The 21,884-nt window shown below is 30.9% G+C and overlaps 1 pseudogene; it reads left to right on the plus strand.

The window, feature by feature from the left end:
- LOC149554403 (uncharacterized) overlaps window positions 1-19,676 on the plus strand; it is a 130,850-nt pseudogene extending 111,174 nt beyond the window's left edge.
- Window positions 19,677-21,884: the final 2,208 nt, after the last annotated feature.

Genomic DNA, 21,884 nt, shown 5'->3' on the forward strand with positions numbered 1-21,884 from the left:
CCTATTACAACTTATTGCTCCCCCTTACAATTATAATTACTTATAATACAATTTTCCATATATCTCCCCCTTTGACATCAATGACAAAGGTATCAAAAAGAGACTATCAAAAATCTGATAGCCACGTCAAAACTTGGAAAAGAAATCATTGAAATTTGTCTTCAACTATGCAAAGTGTTTCTTCCAACTATCCTTCAGTGAATTAGATACACTGATAAGCATGCATGAAGAATATGTTGAAAATTCTACTGCATTCAAGTTTGTAGCCACAAACTTGTTATATGAAGATTTTGCTGACAAGTATTCTTCCAATTGATTTTCTAGCAATGTTATCTGAGGGAATAAGAGTTCTCTTAAAATAGTGAATCTCTTTAGAGTTTTCTCTTTTTCTAATTGAATTTCCCCTATACTATCATGAAGAATTTGCATTATGTGCTCAACTGTGTCAAACTTCTAATTCTATTTCAAAAGCTTGTCAATGACCATCTCAAGCTCAGTCACTTTTCCTTGATCTGATCATCACATTCTTGTAAATTAATGTATGCTAAGTTGCACTTAGCATAAGCCTATTTTTCTTCCTCTATACATTGCCTCAAAGTCTTAATACATACGTTCAAAGTTTCTATGTCACTTCTCATATTGATGCACATAGTGTTGATGAGTTTACCATCATGCTCTATTTGAGCTTGAATTGTAGCCACATTTATGAGTGTTCATCAAAAGTTTTGCACAAAATTGCTACATGCTATTGAATATCTGCATGGGTGTTAACAAGTCTTACTACTTTCTCTATTCTATTCAAAACCAAAGTCAAATTCTTCTAAATTGACTTGGCTAATTTATTCTTCTCAAGAGTTTCACTTAAAGAAGATATAAGATTATTTACTTCATTTTCTTCATTAGATTGGACTACTGTTGCTACTGCTGTTAGTCTCAAAATGGTCTTTCCATTTGAGTGCCATCACACTTAACCATTTTCTACATTGGAGCTGAGCACACTATGTATGCCGAGCCACAACATGAGCTGAGTCAGGAAATCCAATAGGTGCTGAGTGATCTTCAAGTGTCGAGTAGCCTTTAGGTGCCGAGTGAAGATCAAGTGCTAAATGAATTTAGGCACTGAGCATGATACAAGTGCCAAGTGATATTTGAGTGTCGAGTCACAGATGATGCCAAGCAATACAAAAGGGCAACAGAAGCTGAGTAAGCCAGTTTGTTACATGTGCTGAGCATTTAGAATCAGTAAGTGTTGAGTAACACAAAATACAAAAATGAGTTTGTAACCTCACTGATTCATATGTAAACCATTTTCATGGCTGACATATGACGAATCTCAAAGAATTAAAATAATTACATCTAATCTTTTGTATTTCGTATGCAATCTACATGTAGCCAATAAGACAAATGGAGAAGGCATGCAACCAATAATAAAAGTGCAAGGAATGAATGAGAAACATAGATTCAATATGGATCGTAGATCCACATCTAACCCTAAGTCTTCAAATGTCTTTATAAGGAATACTAAATCTCATTGTATATGTGGATGGACAAAGGTGTGTAATGAAGACTATTTTTTAGAGTGAAGAATATCAGATCTCAGAGGATCAAGATCAGAGAAAGCAGATCAAGTGCCTGTATTCTGTAATCAAAGGATTGTAAGCTATTAGGTTTATTACACCTAATACTCTCTAGCAATTGTATTAGAAAAGAAACCCTATGGTGATAGGTTAGCTTAACAGCTATTTTGTAGATCCTTTAAATAGGTGATTAAATCCTTTAACAGGGTAACACTTCATGTAAAGTGTTTGTAAATCCTTTAACCAAGTTACTATTGATATAGTGTAAAGCCTTTAATAGGGCAGGCCTTTAATAGGGAAAACCATTAGAAGTGGTTAAATATTATTACTGTAGTGATTTTGTGGGTATCATCCCCACCCCAGTTTTACCTTCTTATTCCTGGAGGGTTTCTAGGTTACCAAAATTTCAAGTGTTATGTGGTGATACACATGTGTTTTTCATAATTACTTAATGTTGATATGCATGCATGTACATTTCAATATTATGTTATTAAGGATTTGTGAAAAATAGGTTAAAAGCTAGTACTTCTGATTCACCCCTACCCCCCTCTCAGAAGCATTCTTTCCATTAAGATATTACAATAGCTGCATGGGTAGGAGGTGTGGAAATTTCTACTACTAATATTGTTACCTTTGCTACTTGAGTAGATGGTGTTACTACTACTAATGTTAAGGGTACTTTTGAGGTCTCAATCTTATATACATCTTTCATAGGCTCCTAATCCTTTTCTTCATCAGAGCTATTGTAATCTACAATATTTCCAACAATACTAGTACTAAAATCCTTGAAGGGATCCTTTATTTTTTCAATTGTCACCTTTGTGTTATTTATTTGCATAGATTCACTACCAATAGTGATATGTGGTGAAGGACTTGGTGTAGCTACTAGTTTAGAACTGTGAGAAGGACTGATTGCTATAGGACTAGCTTCTTTTGTCTGTCCACACTCCTTAGGTGTTTGGCTTGCCTCCTCTATCTACACACTTTCTTTGTGCATCTAACTTGCCTCTTTTATCTGTGTACTATCTTTAGGCATTTTACTCTCCTCCTTTGCCTACACGTTTACCTTAGGCATAGTAGTCATGTATGAAACTATAGCCTCTTGAGTTTCCTTATTAACTTCCTCATAATTTCCTCACATGAGGAGAATGGATCTCTTGTTATGTCTCAGCAAAGGTGCTATACCTTTCAAAAAGAATAAAAAAAAATCTTCTTCATTATTTATAGAACATAACTTTCTCGCCATATTCATTCTTATTTATTTTTCTTCTTCTATAACTCTACTCTTCCTATTTAGCAATCTATAATACAAGTGTTTGGGTATCTGACCTATTATGCTATCAAATCTCTTATAGTTTAAAATCATGTTCCTAACTACAACATTTTCTAGTTGTCTCCTACCCATATTATTACACAAATCATAGTATTTATTAAACTATAAAAAATTATTGTCATTAATGATTTTCATGTTTAAGTTCTCTACCTTTGGCTTCTGTTCTTTTCATCCTCCTAATGTCTTGGCTTTTTTATCGACTACTTCAACTGGTCTGTCATAAGTTTCCTCCTTAGATTTAGACAATCTAGTCTACAAGGTTATTCTCTTTTTTCTTGGGCCACTAGTAGCCTACTTAACTCTCCTTTTAGGAAGGGTTATGATCCTTATAGACTTTCTTGTAGCAAGTGTTTCTTCTATCTTTGTTGATTTTCTTGGAGTTTTCTATTGTGCAACTGCTGCATAAGGCATAGTGGGAGTCTGTGCACTTGACTAGGCAACTATTACCTCTTCAGTAGGTCCTACCACTGCAATGGGTGTAGGGGTCAAAAGTCAATATTGGCCATTGGTATTCATTTCCTAGCCATTCCATAATCTTTCAAGATAGAATCAATAACTTTCTCCACCTTTTTCTTGGTGTCCGTCATTACTTGACTAGTTTTAACTGCTCTCTTTTTCTTAGTATATGTCCCCCATCTGAGACAGTTAGAATCAACTTCAAAATAAATGATTATCTATGCATATCCTTCAATAAAATCTCGCTCATCTCATATCCCATAGGTTCAATGAATTTTACTAGAGGAACTACTACTTCCATACATGTGAAATCTGTCTCAACCATAAAACGTATTTCATCTCTATACTTCTCTACTAGCACATGAGGGATCATATAAATTTGCTTCATTTCTTTTTGAAAAGACTTCATTATTCTATCAATGTCACTATCCCTAACTACTTCAAGTCTTGACCTATAAGCTCATGTGATTAGTAGCATTGCACACTCATGTTCATTCCAAACTGTGATACTAAGAAACTTTTTAGTAGAAAAGAAAAATATTTGTGTTAATAGGGATTCAAATCTGAAAATTTCACTCCTTGATTTCTTTATTCTTGATTTGTTATCCAATAATTGTGTTATGATAATATCACACATGTTAAACTCTTTAGCTCTTACTGACAAGTAAGCTACATGAAGAAATCCTATAGGGATTGAATCTATCTTGGATCCATGATTATACTTATATCCCAAAATCTTGGAAATGGGTCTCACTCCATCATCTTGAATCGAGTTTAATTTCATGTTTCTTCCATAAAAATATGTGTTGATATTTTCCTCAACAAAGTTTATGCACATTTTTAATGTTTACTGGGTTATTGCCTTGATTACTCAAACTTGTGACCTTGTGAATTAGGTCATTGTCAATACAAAAGATAAAATCTCCTAGCCATAGAAATTCATCATGTACTCTGCTAAGAATTATCCTTGTTCATTCGTTGTTGTCAAAATCCATGTAGAAAATATGCTTAACTAGGTTAAGACATTCTAGATATCTATGTTCAGGTTTTAATGACAAATCATTATTGCACATTTTCTCCAAATCTTTATGAATCTTTGAATCAACTATTCTTTCAATCTTGCAATGAATATATCCTCTGATATCTTTGACATGAAGAACATTTTTTGACCTCACAAAAATGCTCCAATGGGGTCATCAAGTAAAGAAACAAATGGTTGTGTCTTGAAAATTTACCTAGACCTATTGCTTACATTATAAACTTCTTGTTTTTCCATTCTTGAAAGACTATGCTCAATAATTTGGAAAATACCTCAATTTCATGAACTAGGGTTTTTGGCGACTTTGTGTGATTGTAAGTCTCTTAAATTCTCAAAATATTGCTTCAATATCACTCACAAACTAAGGAAATGATGTATGCAAGTCAGTTTGCATCCTTTAAATTATTCACAATTTGTACTACACATTAAATGCATGTCTGCCACTAGTTCAGTATACTATCTTTGTGCAACAGAGAGTTTAATCTTCTTATATGTCCTCATCCTAACCTTATTAGGCAATGTGCACTCCATTATAGACTTCTTTCAATTATACTACATATTGTCAATTGTGCTACCTTTGATACTTCCTCTAGCATCAATTATCAGCAATTGATACTTTGTTCCGCTAAGAATGCTTAATTTTGGAAAGAAGAGTTACAAACAATAAGTGACTTCATTGTCTTGTTAGGTACATTTTCTATATCTATGTGAGAGTTTTTTGGTTCCTTTTCCTTTACAAATGATTCCTTTAATTCATTTTTCTACTCCTTCATTTCTTTCTTCAAACTATCATCATTTCTTCTATTGTTTCTTCTGTAGTTCTGATTCCTTTTTAGGTATCTTCTACCCATTCTGCAAAGCTTCACTATGTGTCGAAAGTTATTACATAGCTGACATATAGGTACATATCTTTTTTGTTCATTCATCTTATCATTAGGTGTTTTGGGATTCCTTTTAATGTGTCCAAGATTGTTGCATCTATAGAAAACAATCTATCTCCTTTATCCACCTTCATTATTATGAGCTCTTCTTCTATTTCTTGCATGGTTAGTGTTCCTATGCATCTTCATATTTTCATTATCACCATCAAATTTATGTTTCTTACAATCTACTACATAATGACCATATCCATGAAAATTATGACAATAAAATTTAGAAATAGGTTTGAAAGACCTACCTTTGCAATTGGCTTTAGTTTCTTCAAGTTCATCACACCAAGCAAAAGATTCCTTTCTTTTCTTGTCCATATCTTGATTAGATTCCTTATCTTTCTCAGAATGAGTGACATTCTCTTTGGGTGGATCATCTATATTGTTGAGATCCTTATTTCTTTTAGAAGAATCAGGTTCTTTTCTCTCAAAAAATTTCTTGGCTGATTTTCCAAGAAAGAATCCAAGTCTAGTCTTATCATAACTGGGTCTTTGTGCACATATTTGTTCTTCAATCTTATCACTACTAGTATTTAATTTCTCAAGTTTCTACTTGGTTTGTACCAACTTACCTTTCACAATGGTTTTGTATTTTTCTAATTCTACATACTCTAACTTAATAGATTCCAATTCAAATGTTAGTTTTCTTAACTAGGATCTTAGATCTGTGTATTTAGCTTTTATTTCAGAGTCAACTTTTCCACCATTTTTTTAAGACTTAGCTTAAGTTCAAATATCTTTAACTCATGTTATAGGATATCATTTTCTTTCTTCTTTTGTGTCATCATCACTTGTCTAATTATTAGATCCTTTCTATTTTAGGTCATCTATTTTATCCTTTAATTCACCAATGTAGGCTTTTGCATCCTTGTATCTGTCCTTAAGGCCATCTCTTTCATTGGTAAGAAGATCAATTTGGTCAAGTTCTTCTTCAAGATTCTTCTTCAATTGTTCCATATCCATAGGGATCTTATTCAAGCTATCAAGCCTTTTTTGAATAGTTAGGCTTTGATACCAATCATTAGAAATAGATAATACTTGGGTGGGGGGTGGGGGGTGTGAATTAGTATTTTCAATCTTTATGCCCACAACTGAATATTATTAATTACTTTACCATATGCATATGAAAGTAAACCAGTAATATAAAATAGTATAAACAAACATACACAAAGAGAGATTATAACACAATATTTTGTTAACTATGGAAACCTTGGCCAAGGGAAAACCCCAGTGGGGATGAAACCCACTAGTTGATTCCCTATATAAAGAATTTGGTTAAGGATATTGACCTTGTTAGGAGTCTATGAAGCATGTATAGTGTCTTCAGTCCCTATTAGGAGACCAAGCCTTGTTAGAAGCCTCAACTCTATTAGGAGCTACTTTAACCTTGTTAGGAGTTGGTGGATTATATACAAATGTGTACAAGTAGAGCCCAGTACCCTAACATTCAACTATACAATGAGATATTCATAAAATAAGTATAAATGTAATTTTGAGATGTTGTACTTCAAAAATCTTCTGATTGACAATTCTTCATACAAGAGTGACCATACACAACCTAATCTACATCATATCTAGCATAGCAATGATCTGCATCATACATCACAATGTCACATTCACTTGTTACTCTCATTTTACAAGATCAATTTCACAATCACTGATCATACATTATTATCATCAATATCAATCTCACTTCTAAATTTGCAAATGAATTTCTTTTCTTATATCAAACATACTGTTAAATTCTTCATTATTCAACTCGCACAAAATTATTAGAGTTAGCTCATAAAGAAATAATAATTAAAAATAATAAATCAAGTTGTTAAACACATTTTGTTGATATGCTCTATTTTGCACTATGTCATCATTGCATAACTAATTCCTTCATAACTCGAACTTGGTTCATTATATAGACATGCACACTAATACATGTCATCATTATGATGTCATGCATCTCTATTTAACTATGCAAGAGAATATTCCAAGGGAATATGCTATTATCATCAAAACTATCTTGCTACTTTAACATTGTCTGATACTTAGAGAATTTTCCTTTGCAAATGAATAGGGCTAATTTGCAAAACAAATATGTTGCCATAAATGACAACCATAACTTACATTATTTGATTGGTTGGACGCATTGCCAACAATCTCCCCCTTTTGCATTGATGGTATTATTTTTGGAGAATTGGCTGCAAATCAAGTTACAAATGAACAATAAGTTTTAGTGACCACTGAGTCACATACTATGAATGTCGAGTTGCATTTAGGAAATGAGCTACATTTAGATGCCAAGCTACAAAATGAAGTAGAAGAACATTATAATTCAAAGATTAATGTACATTAAATAGATGTTAAGCTTGATGAAAGAGATGTACAAAATGACTCTGAATTTGAAAGACAAAATGAAGAAACTAAAACTCAGCCAAGATTGTCCAAATATGTCAAGATACATCCCCTTGTTGCCCAAATTATTGGAGATAGAGATTTGTTGGTAAATAGATTTTTTCTCTTTTTATTATGACTATTGAATGTCCAAACTATGAACAATATTTGATTACAAGTAGTTGAAAAGCCACTTCTGGATAGACTGGCTTTTCTATAAATTAATAGGCACAAATCCCTATGGTGGATTTGTAATGAATTATGTTTTATTCCTAAAACTAATATGGGGGTGTGTTGTTGACCCAAGAACATAAGAGGTAAAACTAAGCCATGCCTAAATAGGATCTAACTTAGGTAGTAGAAGACTTCTAAAGAATTGATTAAGTTCATGAACCCACACATCCTATGAACTCACAAAGCTTAATGACTTAAAATAGCATAACAACTAATACTAAACTGAATTAACTGGAATCTAAACTAAAATGAAGAAGAAGTTAACTAAAAGGGAGAAAATGCTTAAAATATTCCTTTTTGAACATGAAATGGCATTACTTATCACATCCATTTGCTGCCTCAAAATAGGGGAATGAAACTCCATTATTTCCTTGCTTCAATTCAGATAGAAGAGAAAACATATAACTAAAAACTAACAAAAATAGAATAGAAAATAGTTGATACAAAATACCATTCAATCAACTCTGCTACATCAAGTACTTCACACCAAAAATTTATCAACCTTTTATTAATCTTTCAATTTCATACATATAGGATTTTGAGATGACAGTTACAATAGAAGGTCAATCAATTCATCTCCTCAATTACTTCATTGGTTGACATCCACAAGCTAACTTTGGTGTCATGTTTAACCTCTCCAAGGTCTGCTGAGTGTAGAGTAAAATAATCAATAGTCATATCTTCAATTCTTCCTTCTTTCTTGGGTAGGGCTATCTCCATTGTTAGGTGCCCTATTTCTAGATCTTGGTTAATGTAGATCTAGAATGAATTGCAAGGGATATGGTATCATTGATGAGGGTGCTTTCATCTTTACATTTTCTCTTTCTCTCCAGAGTATCCTCTAACTAGAAATTAGTTCCTATCACCTTGGAGGCCATCCCAAGTGAGTCTATGCTAAACACTTTCTTCTTGACTAGAGTGATTGTCATCATAGTTGAAAAGAAGGGATTCTACGGGGCCTAAGAAATGAGCTTGGAAGAGATCTGGCCTTTCTCCACCTTTGAGGTTCTCTTCTTTACCTCATCAAATTTAGTAGATTCACTGGTACTACTCTTTCCATCTCCCAAATCTAGTATCTACACTGGGGAGCCACTTGGTTGCAGAAGTGTAGCACTTTCATAAAAGGAAGAGGGAGTTGTAGTTGCTAGAGAAGCTTGAGTGGTTGTACCTGTCCTCCATCTTCTTTTGGCTATCCACTCGACCCATTTCCCAGTTCTTTTGATGATTCAAGCCATCATAGTGTCTAATTCTTCCTTAGCATCTTCATAAGGCTCCAAATTGATAAGATTGTTTCTTAACTTAGTCATATATGTATTACTATACATATATTGCCCATAATCCTCCAATTCTTCAACATTAAGATTGATATTATATGTTTTTATTTGCTCCACTATGAGCTTTGTGAAAGCATGATCTTGACTTTCAAATTCATCTTTAAATCTTCATAATAATCTTCAACCTTGGTAATCTATTTGATCACACTCCCAATTAGCAACACCTCCCTAACATATCCATTCAAATCAACCATAGGTCTCAAGACCTCATACATCTCCAATTTTTATTTCACCTCAAATACTTTGAGCATATTCTTAAGATGTTTTCTGTGTAATTAGTGGGCCCAATCATCTTACAAAGTTGATTTTCTCTTGAATGTAGAAAATCATCCTCATCGATTGAAAACTCGCTAAGGAGAAGATTATTCTCATTTTTCTGCCCAAGCTTTCCTTCAAACTTTATCCTTTGAGTTATTGTTTCCTTTAGTTTTATAAAGGCTTAAAAAGATTGTGAAAGTAAAAAAGGGGCCCACTTTCTCATTCATTTCCTTTACAATTGCCTTTGGTTGAGATCAGACTTCCTGGGTCAAAAGCATGCCGAGGAGAAGTCAGTTTTGAGTTTTCTACCTAAGATGATTTTGAGTGCTATGATGAATCTTGAATGTTTCCCAAGGTGGAATATCATAGTGAAAATATGGATTTTCCATAAGATAGCTCATTATCTTCTTACATCAATCGATAAGCCTCATTTGTTTCTCTTTACAGGAACTGACCTTCATTGGTAGAAAACCCACCGAGGAGAAGGCGATGCTCAATTTTTGCAAGCTTCCCTCTTTTATTGAAAATGTGATAAGACATGAACAAGCCTAGCTTTATGAATAACTTTTTTATTTTGTAATAATCCTCATTGAATTAGGTACTAAGCTAGCCATAAACTCACAACATTAAGGAAAACCACACAACCATGAAATGTGGGAGAAGGGAAAGATAAAAAATCTAATGGAGACTCTTTTCACCTAAAAGGAATTAAAACTAGACCCAAACATACTTAGGCTTAACCAAGACACAAATTTTCTACTTTTGCAAAATGGTTATAAGGTGAAAAGTGGGGCAAGACTAGCTCTGACTAGTGACTTGGGTAGACTATACCCAAGCAAGGAACTCAAAATCTTTGGTTTCACAAAAATAAAAGGTGGCAACACAACAAAACTAAAACAAGGAAAAATAGGGAAGCAAAGGAAATGAAGGAAAACTAACTAGGAAAACATGAAAAGGATCTAAACATAACTATAATACAATACAAGGGTTACTTGTTCTCAGTTTGAAATTTCATAAAGCTTCAAATCTTGACCATTATAGGTCAAAGGTAGGACTTCACCATCCTGATAAGCCAATTTTTAAAGAATTATTCTTAAATACCTGATGAGTTATGAATGGACTTTTCCACAAGTTATCAAACTTTTTGTGCATACCCTTTGGAGAACTTCGCTTATCCCAAAGTAACACACAATCTCCTACCATAAATTTTCCTAGTCTTGCCTTATCAAACAATTTTTTTACTCACATCTAGTGTTGTGTGATGTGATCTATGATTTTTTCTCTTTCCTCTTTAAGCTTTCTTAAGTAAAAAATCCTCTTTTCTAAACCATCTTTATAGATATCATCTTCAATCACTATTCTAAGTTTGTTCATACAAAATTCCAAAGGTAATGGGAGATTAGCCTCAGTTCCATAGAATAATTCAAAAGGGGATATGCCAATTTCCCTCTTAGGTGTTACTCTGTCTGCCTATAGTGCCTCATGAATTTTCTTGCACCAAGTCTTTTGATTATCTAACGCCAATTTCTTGACAATATTTATCAAATTCTTGTTATTGGACTCAGCTTAACCATTTCCTTGTGGGAAATAATCAGATGAATGATTGACTATGATTCCATTCTCAAATCAAAAATTGGTAATCTCAATTAAAGAGAAATAGGCTGTGTTGTCCATCATTAATTTGATGGGAATACCAAACCTAACTAGTATATTTTCCTTAATAAATTCACATACTACTTAAGAAGTAGTTTTCTTAGTTGCTTTGGCTTAAACCCAATGAAATCAATACCCTATTGTTAAAAAGGTCCCTCAATGATGACATGTCTTAATGGTAGAGTGGTTAATTGAAGATGTTCAATGAACATCTTACATTTTTTGCGTTTTACCACCCAAGAATAGGCATCCTTGAACATTTTGGGCTAGTAATAGCACTGTCTTAATATTTTGAAATCCATGAATGAGGATGAAAAATGCCCCCCACAAGCTTCATCATGAAATTTTTTCAATAGCTTTTCTTGTTTTTGCTTGTTTACACATTTGAGAAAAGTGCCATCTATGGCTTTTTTAAAGAATTTTCCATCCCACATTACATACTTAGTTGCTTTCAATTTATGATCCCTCCTTTATCTTACAATTAGGCCCTCTGGACATTCTCCATATGTTAGCAGATAAGTAATATTTTCAAACCATAGATCATTAAGACCTACAACCAAAACTAGTTGCTTTTCTCCCAATTCTTCTAATTCTTCAGCAATCTTATTTTTTGCAATCACCTTGCACAAGCCATTACACCTTACTAGCTTGGTAGGTTTAATTTCTATATCATACTCTTGTGTCTTTGCTATCCATGTTCCTCTAAAATTACATCCTACATCCTACTGTGTTAACAAACTTTTTACTACTACATCTGGGACATAAATGACAGAATGTGAATGCAAGATGTAAAATCAATTTTTTTAAAGTTCTTTGACCACTGAAAAAGCATGTTTATCAATTTATGAGTATTTCAATTCATGATTTATTAGGGGTATGCTCATGAAAGCTATTGGGGCTTGTATCCCTTCATTATTATCTTGCATAAGGATTGTTGGTAAAGTGTGTTTAGAAGCATAACAGTAGATGATGAAATCTTGCTTATAATTTGGGTGACATAATAGTGGAGCATTAGCAATAGTAGTTTTTATATTCTAAAAGGCATGTTTTCCCACCTCATTCCATTTGAAATTTGAATTTCCTTTCATCATGTCCACAATACACTTAGTGATTTCTGCAGAATCTAATACAAACCTTCTAAGAAAACTCACCTGCCCAAAGAGCGATTTAACTCTTGTTTTATTTGATGGCAAGCTCAATTTTGAATGGCTTCAATGCATTCAACATCAAATACCTTATTGAGAAAATATATGACTAGGGAGCTTTCCCTCTATCACACAAAAAATAGATTTTTTGGGATTAAGTGAGATTCCATGTTCCTAAAACCTTTGCAATACTTTCCTCAAATCCTCTATGTGGTCTTTTCTCTTTTTTGAAAACATGGTGAGATCATCTAGATATATAACTATAATCTGGTCATTTAGATCAACACATGTTTTACTCATACACCTTTGAAATGTAGCACCTACATTAATGAGATGAAAGGGAATTCTATGATATGCAAATGTACCCCCACGAGGTGGTGAACGTTGTTTTATGCTGATCCTTTTCTTCCACTTTAACTTGATTGTAACCTAAGATTCTGTCAAGCATGGGCATCTTTTCAGCTCCAGCCACTATTTGTAGTAAGTTCCATATTGGGGAGAGCAAAATTATCCTTTAGTGATGCTTGGTTCAAATTTTGGAAATCAACACAGATCCTTATTTCTCTATTTTTCTTTTTGACTGGTACTATATTAGTTATCCAGGTAGAGTGATGGATGGGATAGATGATTTTTTCCTTCAGCATCTTGTCAACTTCCTAAAATATAGTATCTGCAACCTTAGGATTCTAATTCCTCTATTTCTATTTGAAAGGGATTGCATCAAGTTTAAGTGGAATCTGATGTTTTCACTAGTACAAAAACAACAATATATTACTAAATAAGCTACTATAGATTATAGATATGTGACTAATTTTGATCACGTGACCAATGGTAGTTTATTGCCAAACATTTATCTTCCAACCAAATTTATGACTAAATTATTTGAATCATTGATTATGTCATTAATTTAGTCATTTATTGTTGTAACTTGGTAGTTTATATGGTAGTTTATTTGGTAATTTTGGTGGTTGATTTGGTAATATATTTGGTAGTTGATTTCGTAGTATATTTAGTTGTTGATTTGGTAGTATATTTGGTATTTTTTGGGTGGTATATTTGGTAGTTTATTTGGTAGTTTATTTAATCATTAATTTAGTCATATCAGGGCATGGTGGAATTAAACCACCATCCTCCTACTTATAGAGCAGGTGCTCTTCCATTGAGCTAGTACCCTTTAAAGAATAATGCAGAAACTTGACAAAGTTGTCTTCCCAACATTAGATCTACCATGATCATGGTCACTGTAACATGATATACTCTTCTTCAAGAATATAAATTTTAGTTATTATGAAAAGAAAATCTAAATCTTTATCAATAACAAGTCAACAATTTAAATTCTTCTGTTCAAGCATTTTAAAATTATATTTCATATCAACTACACTTCTCTAAAATATTGTAGTGATAGACTCTTATAAAATATAATTTGGAGCACTTTGGCCACACACAAGTATTATTTCTTGTGCTAACTTCTTAGAAAAAGATACAAATGATTATGCAATTTATGTCAAGAAAATAGACCTTTGCATTAAATAAAAACATCAAACCCCATTAAAAAATCACATCTATTAAAAACTATGAAACACAATCAATTGAAATACTCATACTCACTTTTTAACATATGGAGGTGCCAAAGGATCAAATATTTCCTCTTCCTTATGCTCAAGTGGGTGCTTAAAGTGTTGATTACACCTGATGTTGAAATTTATTGAACCTTAGTCTACAAACAACATAAAAATAGGAATCTGATAAAAATAAGGCACGAGAAATTTTTATTTTAATCAATGATCTATAATTAAGTTATTCCTAGTAATAGGGAAAGTGGCACCAATTAATAAATGTAACAAAGAACTAAATAATATGTTTATAATAAATTTCTTTAAAAAACCTATAACAAAAGGAAATAATGGACTAGTAAAGTCTAGTAGGAAATGGTTATGCTTCACCTGTTGATAATGCCAATTATAGAATAAGCCCCAAAACTGTACATTGATGGATTCTAAGATGGTTGATCATAACCATAAACTTCATATCCTTGATCATAATGTAATGTCCCCTTTTCAAAGCTATATTTCAATAATAGTAGATCCTAAATACAAAGTTAAACAAAAAATTAAATTAAATATATTAATAATCATAATAATGATCATGTTAATCAAATAAATAATAATGCACTATGAAATATTATTATTCAAATTATTATAATAAAGAAAGAAAACATTGTTAATAATATTACATAATATAATTTATTATTAAAAATATGATTAATAAGTAAAATATAACATAAGATTATGAATCGTCTATTTTAAGATGATGAATAGAATTAAAATAAATTATTAAATTATGATTATAATCTTATCCCAAGTCAATATTTTAATATTATAGATATAATAATAAATATAATTAATAAAAAAATATAACATATCATTATAAATAAAATAATAACAAATATCAAATATGATAAAGCTACATTTACTTAGTCATGATGCTTCAGAGAGATATATATATAGAAATGTGATAAGCAGCTTACATTGATATCATAATTGGACTCTTCCCAATAGTCATCCACATCCACAAAAAATAATGATAGCTATTGGATTCAAAATCTAACTATTTTGGGGAAAAAACTAGGGTTTTAAAAGAATTCTCAATCATATTTCTATATCTATATCCCATTCAAGATAACCCACTTAACATAAAATGATCAACTGCATAAACAAAAAGAAACAAATGACATAAAAAATATTCAAAGTCCAAATCAAATTAAACCCATCCATCTAGAATGTAATATTGATGTGGCAGAGTGACATCCACATTGTAATATCAAGAGGTGTGTTTGTTGATTTCTTTAGTATGTTCTAGCTAATCTCTTTATTAGTTGGAACAACTACATTAGTCTGTAGTGGAGATGATGTGGATTAATGCATCATCTATTCTATCAATGTCATATGTTTTTTATCTGTGCATAAGGAATGTGGAGGATAGTTGCATTTTAGAGACCTTGCTAAAAATTGATATTCACTCTACTCTAGTACAATCCAATGTTGTTTTTGATAAATACCCTCTAAATCAAATACAAGGGCAGTAAAATTATTGCTTGGCATATAAAATTAGACATAAAAAACTCTAGATCTATAGTAGGTTTGGGTTAATTAGAATGCTAGACCAATAGATGACTGCAATGTTAAGGATGCAAAACTATAGACTATTGTTGACAACTAAGACAAGGAATGGAATGATCATAAAATGGATCCTTCATTACTCAAGTCATGTGCACTAAGAAAATTGTGTATTTTAACTCTTAAAAGAGAATGAAATGGATCTCCCAAGAAGAAGGGTGACTCTTGATTGGACATTAACTAAAGGAATAAATTAACAATCGTACTAAAAAAAAGCATACCTAGTGTTGGCTCCATGGAATTTGACAAGCTAAGAGGAAGCATCCTAGTCTAGGATATTGAGCCAGAGGCCATGCAAGATGGATGTGAACATCTCAAATATGTAAAACTAGAAGGTGACTTAGACTTTGGCCCAAGGGAAAGAGCTTCCTTCAATGGTGAAAATGGAGATTTTTCTATTGATGAAAGAGATGGTTCTAGGGAAATAGCAAGTCCAAATTTCTCTAGTTATAGGTTTGAAAAATAAATTCTAGGAACAAAAAGAAACATGGGTTAATCATCTTATATCTGAAGATGAAGATATTTATTTCCTAAATATGCTTTTTTATTTGTTGGGAAGTCTTGGATAAGACCATCTACTTTAGAAACTTGTGCAAAAGAATTGATTTCTATTGTTCGATATGAGAGAAAATTGAAGGCTTTCATTTCTCAAGGTGTAGAAAAAAAATGACATATTATGATGGTGAAAGCACTTGACAATGTTTGAAGTACATAATAGAAAGAAGTTATTGACATCCCAAAATAAAACATTACTTGATAGTACTATTGAATTTCCACGTTTCTTTATCTCCTTTATGGAAGAACTTGAGATAGTAACATCAATTTCAAGTACTTTATAAACAATCTTATTTGTTTTTTTCTTTTCTTTAAATGCAAAAGGAAAACACTATCATTAGATTATATCATGATCTTGTCCAAAAATATATTATATTGAATTGTGTTTAACACACAAAGAGTGGCATTTGTGACATTATGATTACATTCTAATATTATTTCCTACAAATTATTAATGTTGATAAGAACACTAATGATTTCTTGTTTTTTGAATTTGTGAAAATAAATCAATGTCATGCATTTCCCAACATTAGCTTTTGTAGGATTTTGATAAAGCTGATAATCTTTCTCATATTTACTAAATATGTTCATTATCAATCTTTGAATTTCCTTCCATTTGAGATCAAATGTGAAAATTCCTTGATCCTTCTACATGGTTGTAATTGTTTTCAAATGAGAAGGATAAAATGTAGAGTTTGATGCTATAGTTCTCCACACAAAAAGGTATGGTGATTCCCTATAGCATGTGATGTCATTTTTTTTATTTGGACACTGTAATCAATGTAATCAACAAGAGATCACAAGTGATGGTAAAACTTAAGAGCAATAACATTGGTGGTACGGTTAGAAAAAAGTAAAAGAAAAGACTTATTAGAGGGAGAACAAGGGCACCATTTTGGTCTTAAAACTACTTGTGGGCTAATGGAGTTTTAGTGCAACAATTGGAAAGAGAAACATATATGGACTAAAAAATTATTAGTTATTTACTTTACTTGGCACAAAATCAGAAAAAACTATAGGGCAATCTCTTCCACATTACTTAGATTTTGTGTAATATGACTTTCAAAGTTGAATATTGTGTAATTCCCATGTAGTATGACTTTGGAGGTTGAAGAATGTGTAATTACTATATGAGACAACTAATGAAAGAATTAGTGTGTTTCTCTCAATAGAATATGAAAATATAATTTAGTTTGGGCTCTCTAGGGAAGTGCCACCAAAGTATATCTATATGAGATGGTATCAGATTTTACTTCATATATGTGTAATTAAAATTTTCCTGAGCCACACAGTCCATGGTTTCTGAATCTTCCATTGTTTCATTGTTCATATTTATTTTTATTAATATTTTCAATACATTAGGGAAGCTATGAATTTATCCTCTTTATTAAAAATAAAAGATTTCTTGAGGTTTGGGAATACTGCTTGTTAAATTTTAAGAGTTGGAACATTTTTTGCAGATTGTTCTTGGAAATTCAAAGAATAGGTCAAAGTACTTATAGATAATGGGTCAAAGTCAATATTATGTGGGGTAGTTAAAGGTGAGAAGGTGACCTAACCTATTGCCTATTTGTGAATGAACTTTAGAATGCATAAGTAGTCCTAGATTTGATGAATTTTGAAACTGTAATGCCCTATTTTAGACTTGTAGCCTCTATTGCATGTTGTGTTGAAGGCTACAAAATTATGTATGATGTAAACTATTTGTTTCAATTATGTTTATTAAGAACTTCAATGTTTTCAATTGTTCATTCATTACAATTATTTATGAAATCATGTGTTGGTCTCAAAATGTTTAATGAATGAATGTGAATTACATAGTAATTGTGAAACTATAGTATATAAATCATCTTTCCTTAATAGAACTTAATTGTTAAGTTATTAGTGTAAGAAAAATAAAAAATGCAGCAATAGGGTGACCTCTTACATTTTAAACAATTTTGGAAAATGATTACTGCTTATTGAAGAATAAAATATGACAGACAATTTAGTTAATTGAACGTCTAATTTAGAAAATAAAAAATAGTGTAATCTTTCAAATAAAATATACCCTATGGAAAATTTACTTAAAATTACACAATAGCTATAAATACTTTCTAGGTTGTATATATCATTTCAAAGATTGAATATTACATCACTTATAATTTCTAAAGTAAATATCTCAAAAAATATCCTTGCAAACAATGTTTGAAAGTGGACTTTGAAATTCATTAGTATTGTGTTTAAAAATCAAAAAGTGGACTATGAAATCATTTATCACACAGTTCTAATTTGTGGTCTCAATTTTCCACCATTTACAGTATTGTATAACATTATTTGAACAGAGTGCTAGATGATTTGGGAGATTCAGTGTGCAATATTATTGTTAGTAAATTTGATTTGAAACAATGTATGATTATCAAAAAAAATTCAAAAGAGTTCTTGTGGGAAATGTTATACTTTGTATTGGGGGCATCCTTTATCAAGGTTACAACAACATTTTTCACTTCAGGTTCACATAAATCTTAAAAAGGAATTGTATCTATTAAGTTAACCATCTACAGAAAATCATGTACCAAGATAGGGGACTTCCTTCGAAGACAATGACAAGGAAGGTGATGACCCACTCATTAGAACATAGGTTGAGCTCAGGCTTCAAACCCTTCTCCAAAAACAACTTTCTACAAAAAATAGATTGGAGCAGGTTGTATTTGAGGAGTCCACACACAACTTCTATTGTAAAATTTTGAGAAAATGAGATTCAACAGAAAGAAGGAAGAAATTGTCAAAAATCTAGCATCAATTTAGTACCCTCATGCATGCTTATTAATGATGCAAATAAGAGAAAGCAATATGGTCCAAATCTAGCCTTTTTTTAGTGTGCACTTGAAGAGGAGCAAGGGAAACAATACACAAACTACTCAAATTAGGTCGCAGAGGTTGGTGGTAGGCATTGTAATTATAACTGGCACATAGAAGACCTAAGGCATCTCTAATGCAAGGGAAAGATAATTTGAATGCAATTTCCCATCATTCTTCTAGAGAGAGTGCATTTCGTAAGCCTTTATTGAATACAGTTGAGCTTAGCAAGTTGTAAAAGGAAATACACCCTAGGAACATGCTCATGACGGAGCTCTTTATCTCCTGGTGTAATTGATTTATGTATGTATTTGGAGGAAAACAAGGGTTATGCAAAGAAAAATTAGAGAGAAATAAAGATGCAATTGTAATTCAAAATTCAGAAGAAGAGGGAGAAAAATACCAAGTATAAATGGAAGTGCCAAACAACAATAGTCTCACTGGCATCTTAATTTTAGAGATAATTTTTTTGTCAAACAAGCTTTCAGAAGATGAAATTCGTGAGATACCTGGAAGCAAGTTGTCAAATTACAATCCTGGTCACCCTTCTCATATCCTTTACATCAAGAATCTATCCTCTGATGTAAAAAAGAAATCTCATTTCTTTGTTTGTTCAATTCTAACATCCTAGACATAAATTACTTTTCCACCTTGTGCAGCATGGGCAAGTGAAAGGGAAAAATTTTATTACATTTCTAGATACTGATATAGTGGCACAAGCCTTTAAAATATGCCATTTCTTTCATGAATCTAGAACTATTTAAAACTAGGGTTTGAAGTTAAAATGTTGAAGAAAAGTAGCTTCTAAAAAGTATGTAACTCATAATATATCAAATGCCAATGAGCCATCCCTTGAAAGCTACAACCTTTCGATTGTTCTAAAAACATTCAACTATAGATAAATGTGATGGATGATCTTTCAGGACACTATGACCCTTTAGGAAAATCTATATGGAAACATTATCATATTGTATAGAATTTATTGTGAATTGATTGAAGATCTATTTAGGAAAGAAAAGAAGACAACCTAACTTGACCATAAAACCAATTTAGCAAGCCCCACACCTTTCAAACTTGAGCCACACAAACTCCAACTTATGGTAACAAAGAAAAATAGATAAGGTAAATCCATGGCGGCTCTTGAGATCTAGTATAGCGACACTTGCGATGAAGTAATAGAAATTAAATATGAGAAGGTAACTAGTATAGATATCTTAAATAAATCTATCTAAAGAAATGTCAATAGATATCCACTGCAAAATAATTATAATTTAATTTACTACATCAAAAAAAAAATTATATTTCCTTTAGCTCCATTTATTTAATTTTTTACTAACTAAGCTTTTTATTTTAATTTCTTAAAAAATAGATGATTTATATCTCTAAATATTATAATTTAAATGGAAATTTTATGTGGTATTTATTAAATTATTTTTAAAAGTATATTCTATTTTTAATAAGATTTAAACTTTTTATATGTAGATATTTGTCAAATTTAATCTAGAAGAGTAAAAGTTAACATTAACACGGTGAGACCATCCCACTCCCCCATTCTACCATTTTAGAATGCCTATTGGCATTAACTAGCTTATATGTATATAAAATAAGTCGAGAGATATCTTTGTTGAGGTGCTTATTTTCATAATCTCATAATTTTCATCATTGCATATTTATGCAAATCTAAAAGGCATGAGGAAATGGTTCCAGACTCCATAACTACCTCATTTTTACTTCCAATTTCTCTTTGTAATTTTCACAATTTTAATTATAATTATATTTAGTCTATTTCTATTTTGTTTTTCTAACATGTAAATGAACATCAATTTTTTTTGAAAATGGAAAATGTTTAGATTGAAGATTGTTCCCACTGTAGAAAGCCTCTCAGCTTAATTACATATTTTAAGGTTTCAAATGAAGTTGTTTTAGGCTTAGTTTTTTATCAAATAAAAAAATGTATAGCCTATGCATGTACCCCTTGGATCATTTTCAATTTTAAAGACATTTTTATAATTATATTTTGTATTTAATTGATGATTTTAAAAAAAAATTGTATTATTCTATTTAATAATCTAAATTATATTTTAAAATATAATATTAGTATTATTACATAATTTAAAACATGTTTACTATTTAATTAAATAGTATATTCTCTAATATTTAATAATTACTACATATATAAAAAATAATAATAATATGAAGTCTTAAATTAATTTAAAATAATTAGTCTAAACTATTTATCTTCTCTTAGATTATTTAATCTTTAGTATACAAACATATATATATTTTATACAAGAAAAAAATGCATATATTGTATTTTTATTATTTTATTCTATATGTAATATAGTTTTTGATAAATTTGTTGATATTTAGTTTGTCTTATTGGGTACATCACTTGATATAATCTTATAAAATTATTTAATTAGATGGTGACCAATTTTTCAATTGAACCATACACATGACTCTATCAAATGACCTGAAAAACTAGCACATTATGGATGAAATTGATTATTAATCTTATCATAATCATCATATATTATAAATCTACTCCACTAGTACAAATAAAATCATCACCAAAACTTCAATGAAGCCCTACTCAGAACCTCTTAGATGCTAAACATATCAATGTTAAGAACTCCAATTCAATGGAATAAAGAGATAAATAAAGTTAGTGTTGCTCTTTATATTTATAGGTTACCCTTACGAAAATAAAATTATATTTTAAGTTTTTAAAGTGTTCATGCATAAAAAAATGCACATTAAGTATTTTCAAACAAAATTTTTAACTATAAAAATATTAAGATGAAAAATGAATTAGAATAATATAGAAAGAAATCTCATTTGAATTTTAATGTTATGTTTATTAACTAAAAATTAAAATTTATTAATAACAATAATAAAATATTTAAACTAATTTACATTCATTAAATAAAATTTGAAATAAATTTTAATAACAAAAGTAAAATTATATTATC

This window comes from Cupressus sempervirens, chromosome 5, assembly GCF_028749045.1.
Source record: "Cupressus sempervirens isolate cs-2001-9-10 chromosome 5, ASM2874904v1, whole genome shotgun sequence".
Taxonomy (NCBI): Eukaryota; Viridiplantae; Streptophyta; class Pinopsida; order Cupressales; family Cupressaceae; genus Cupressus; species Cupressus sempervirens.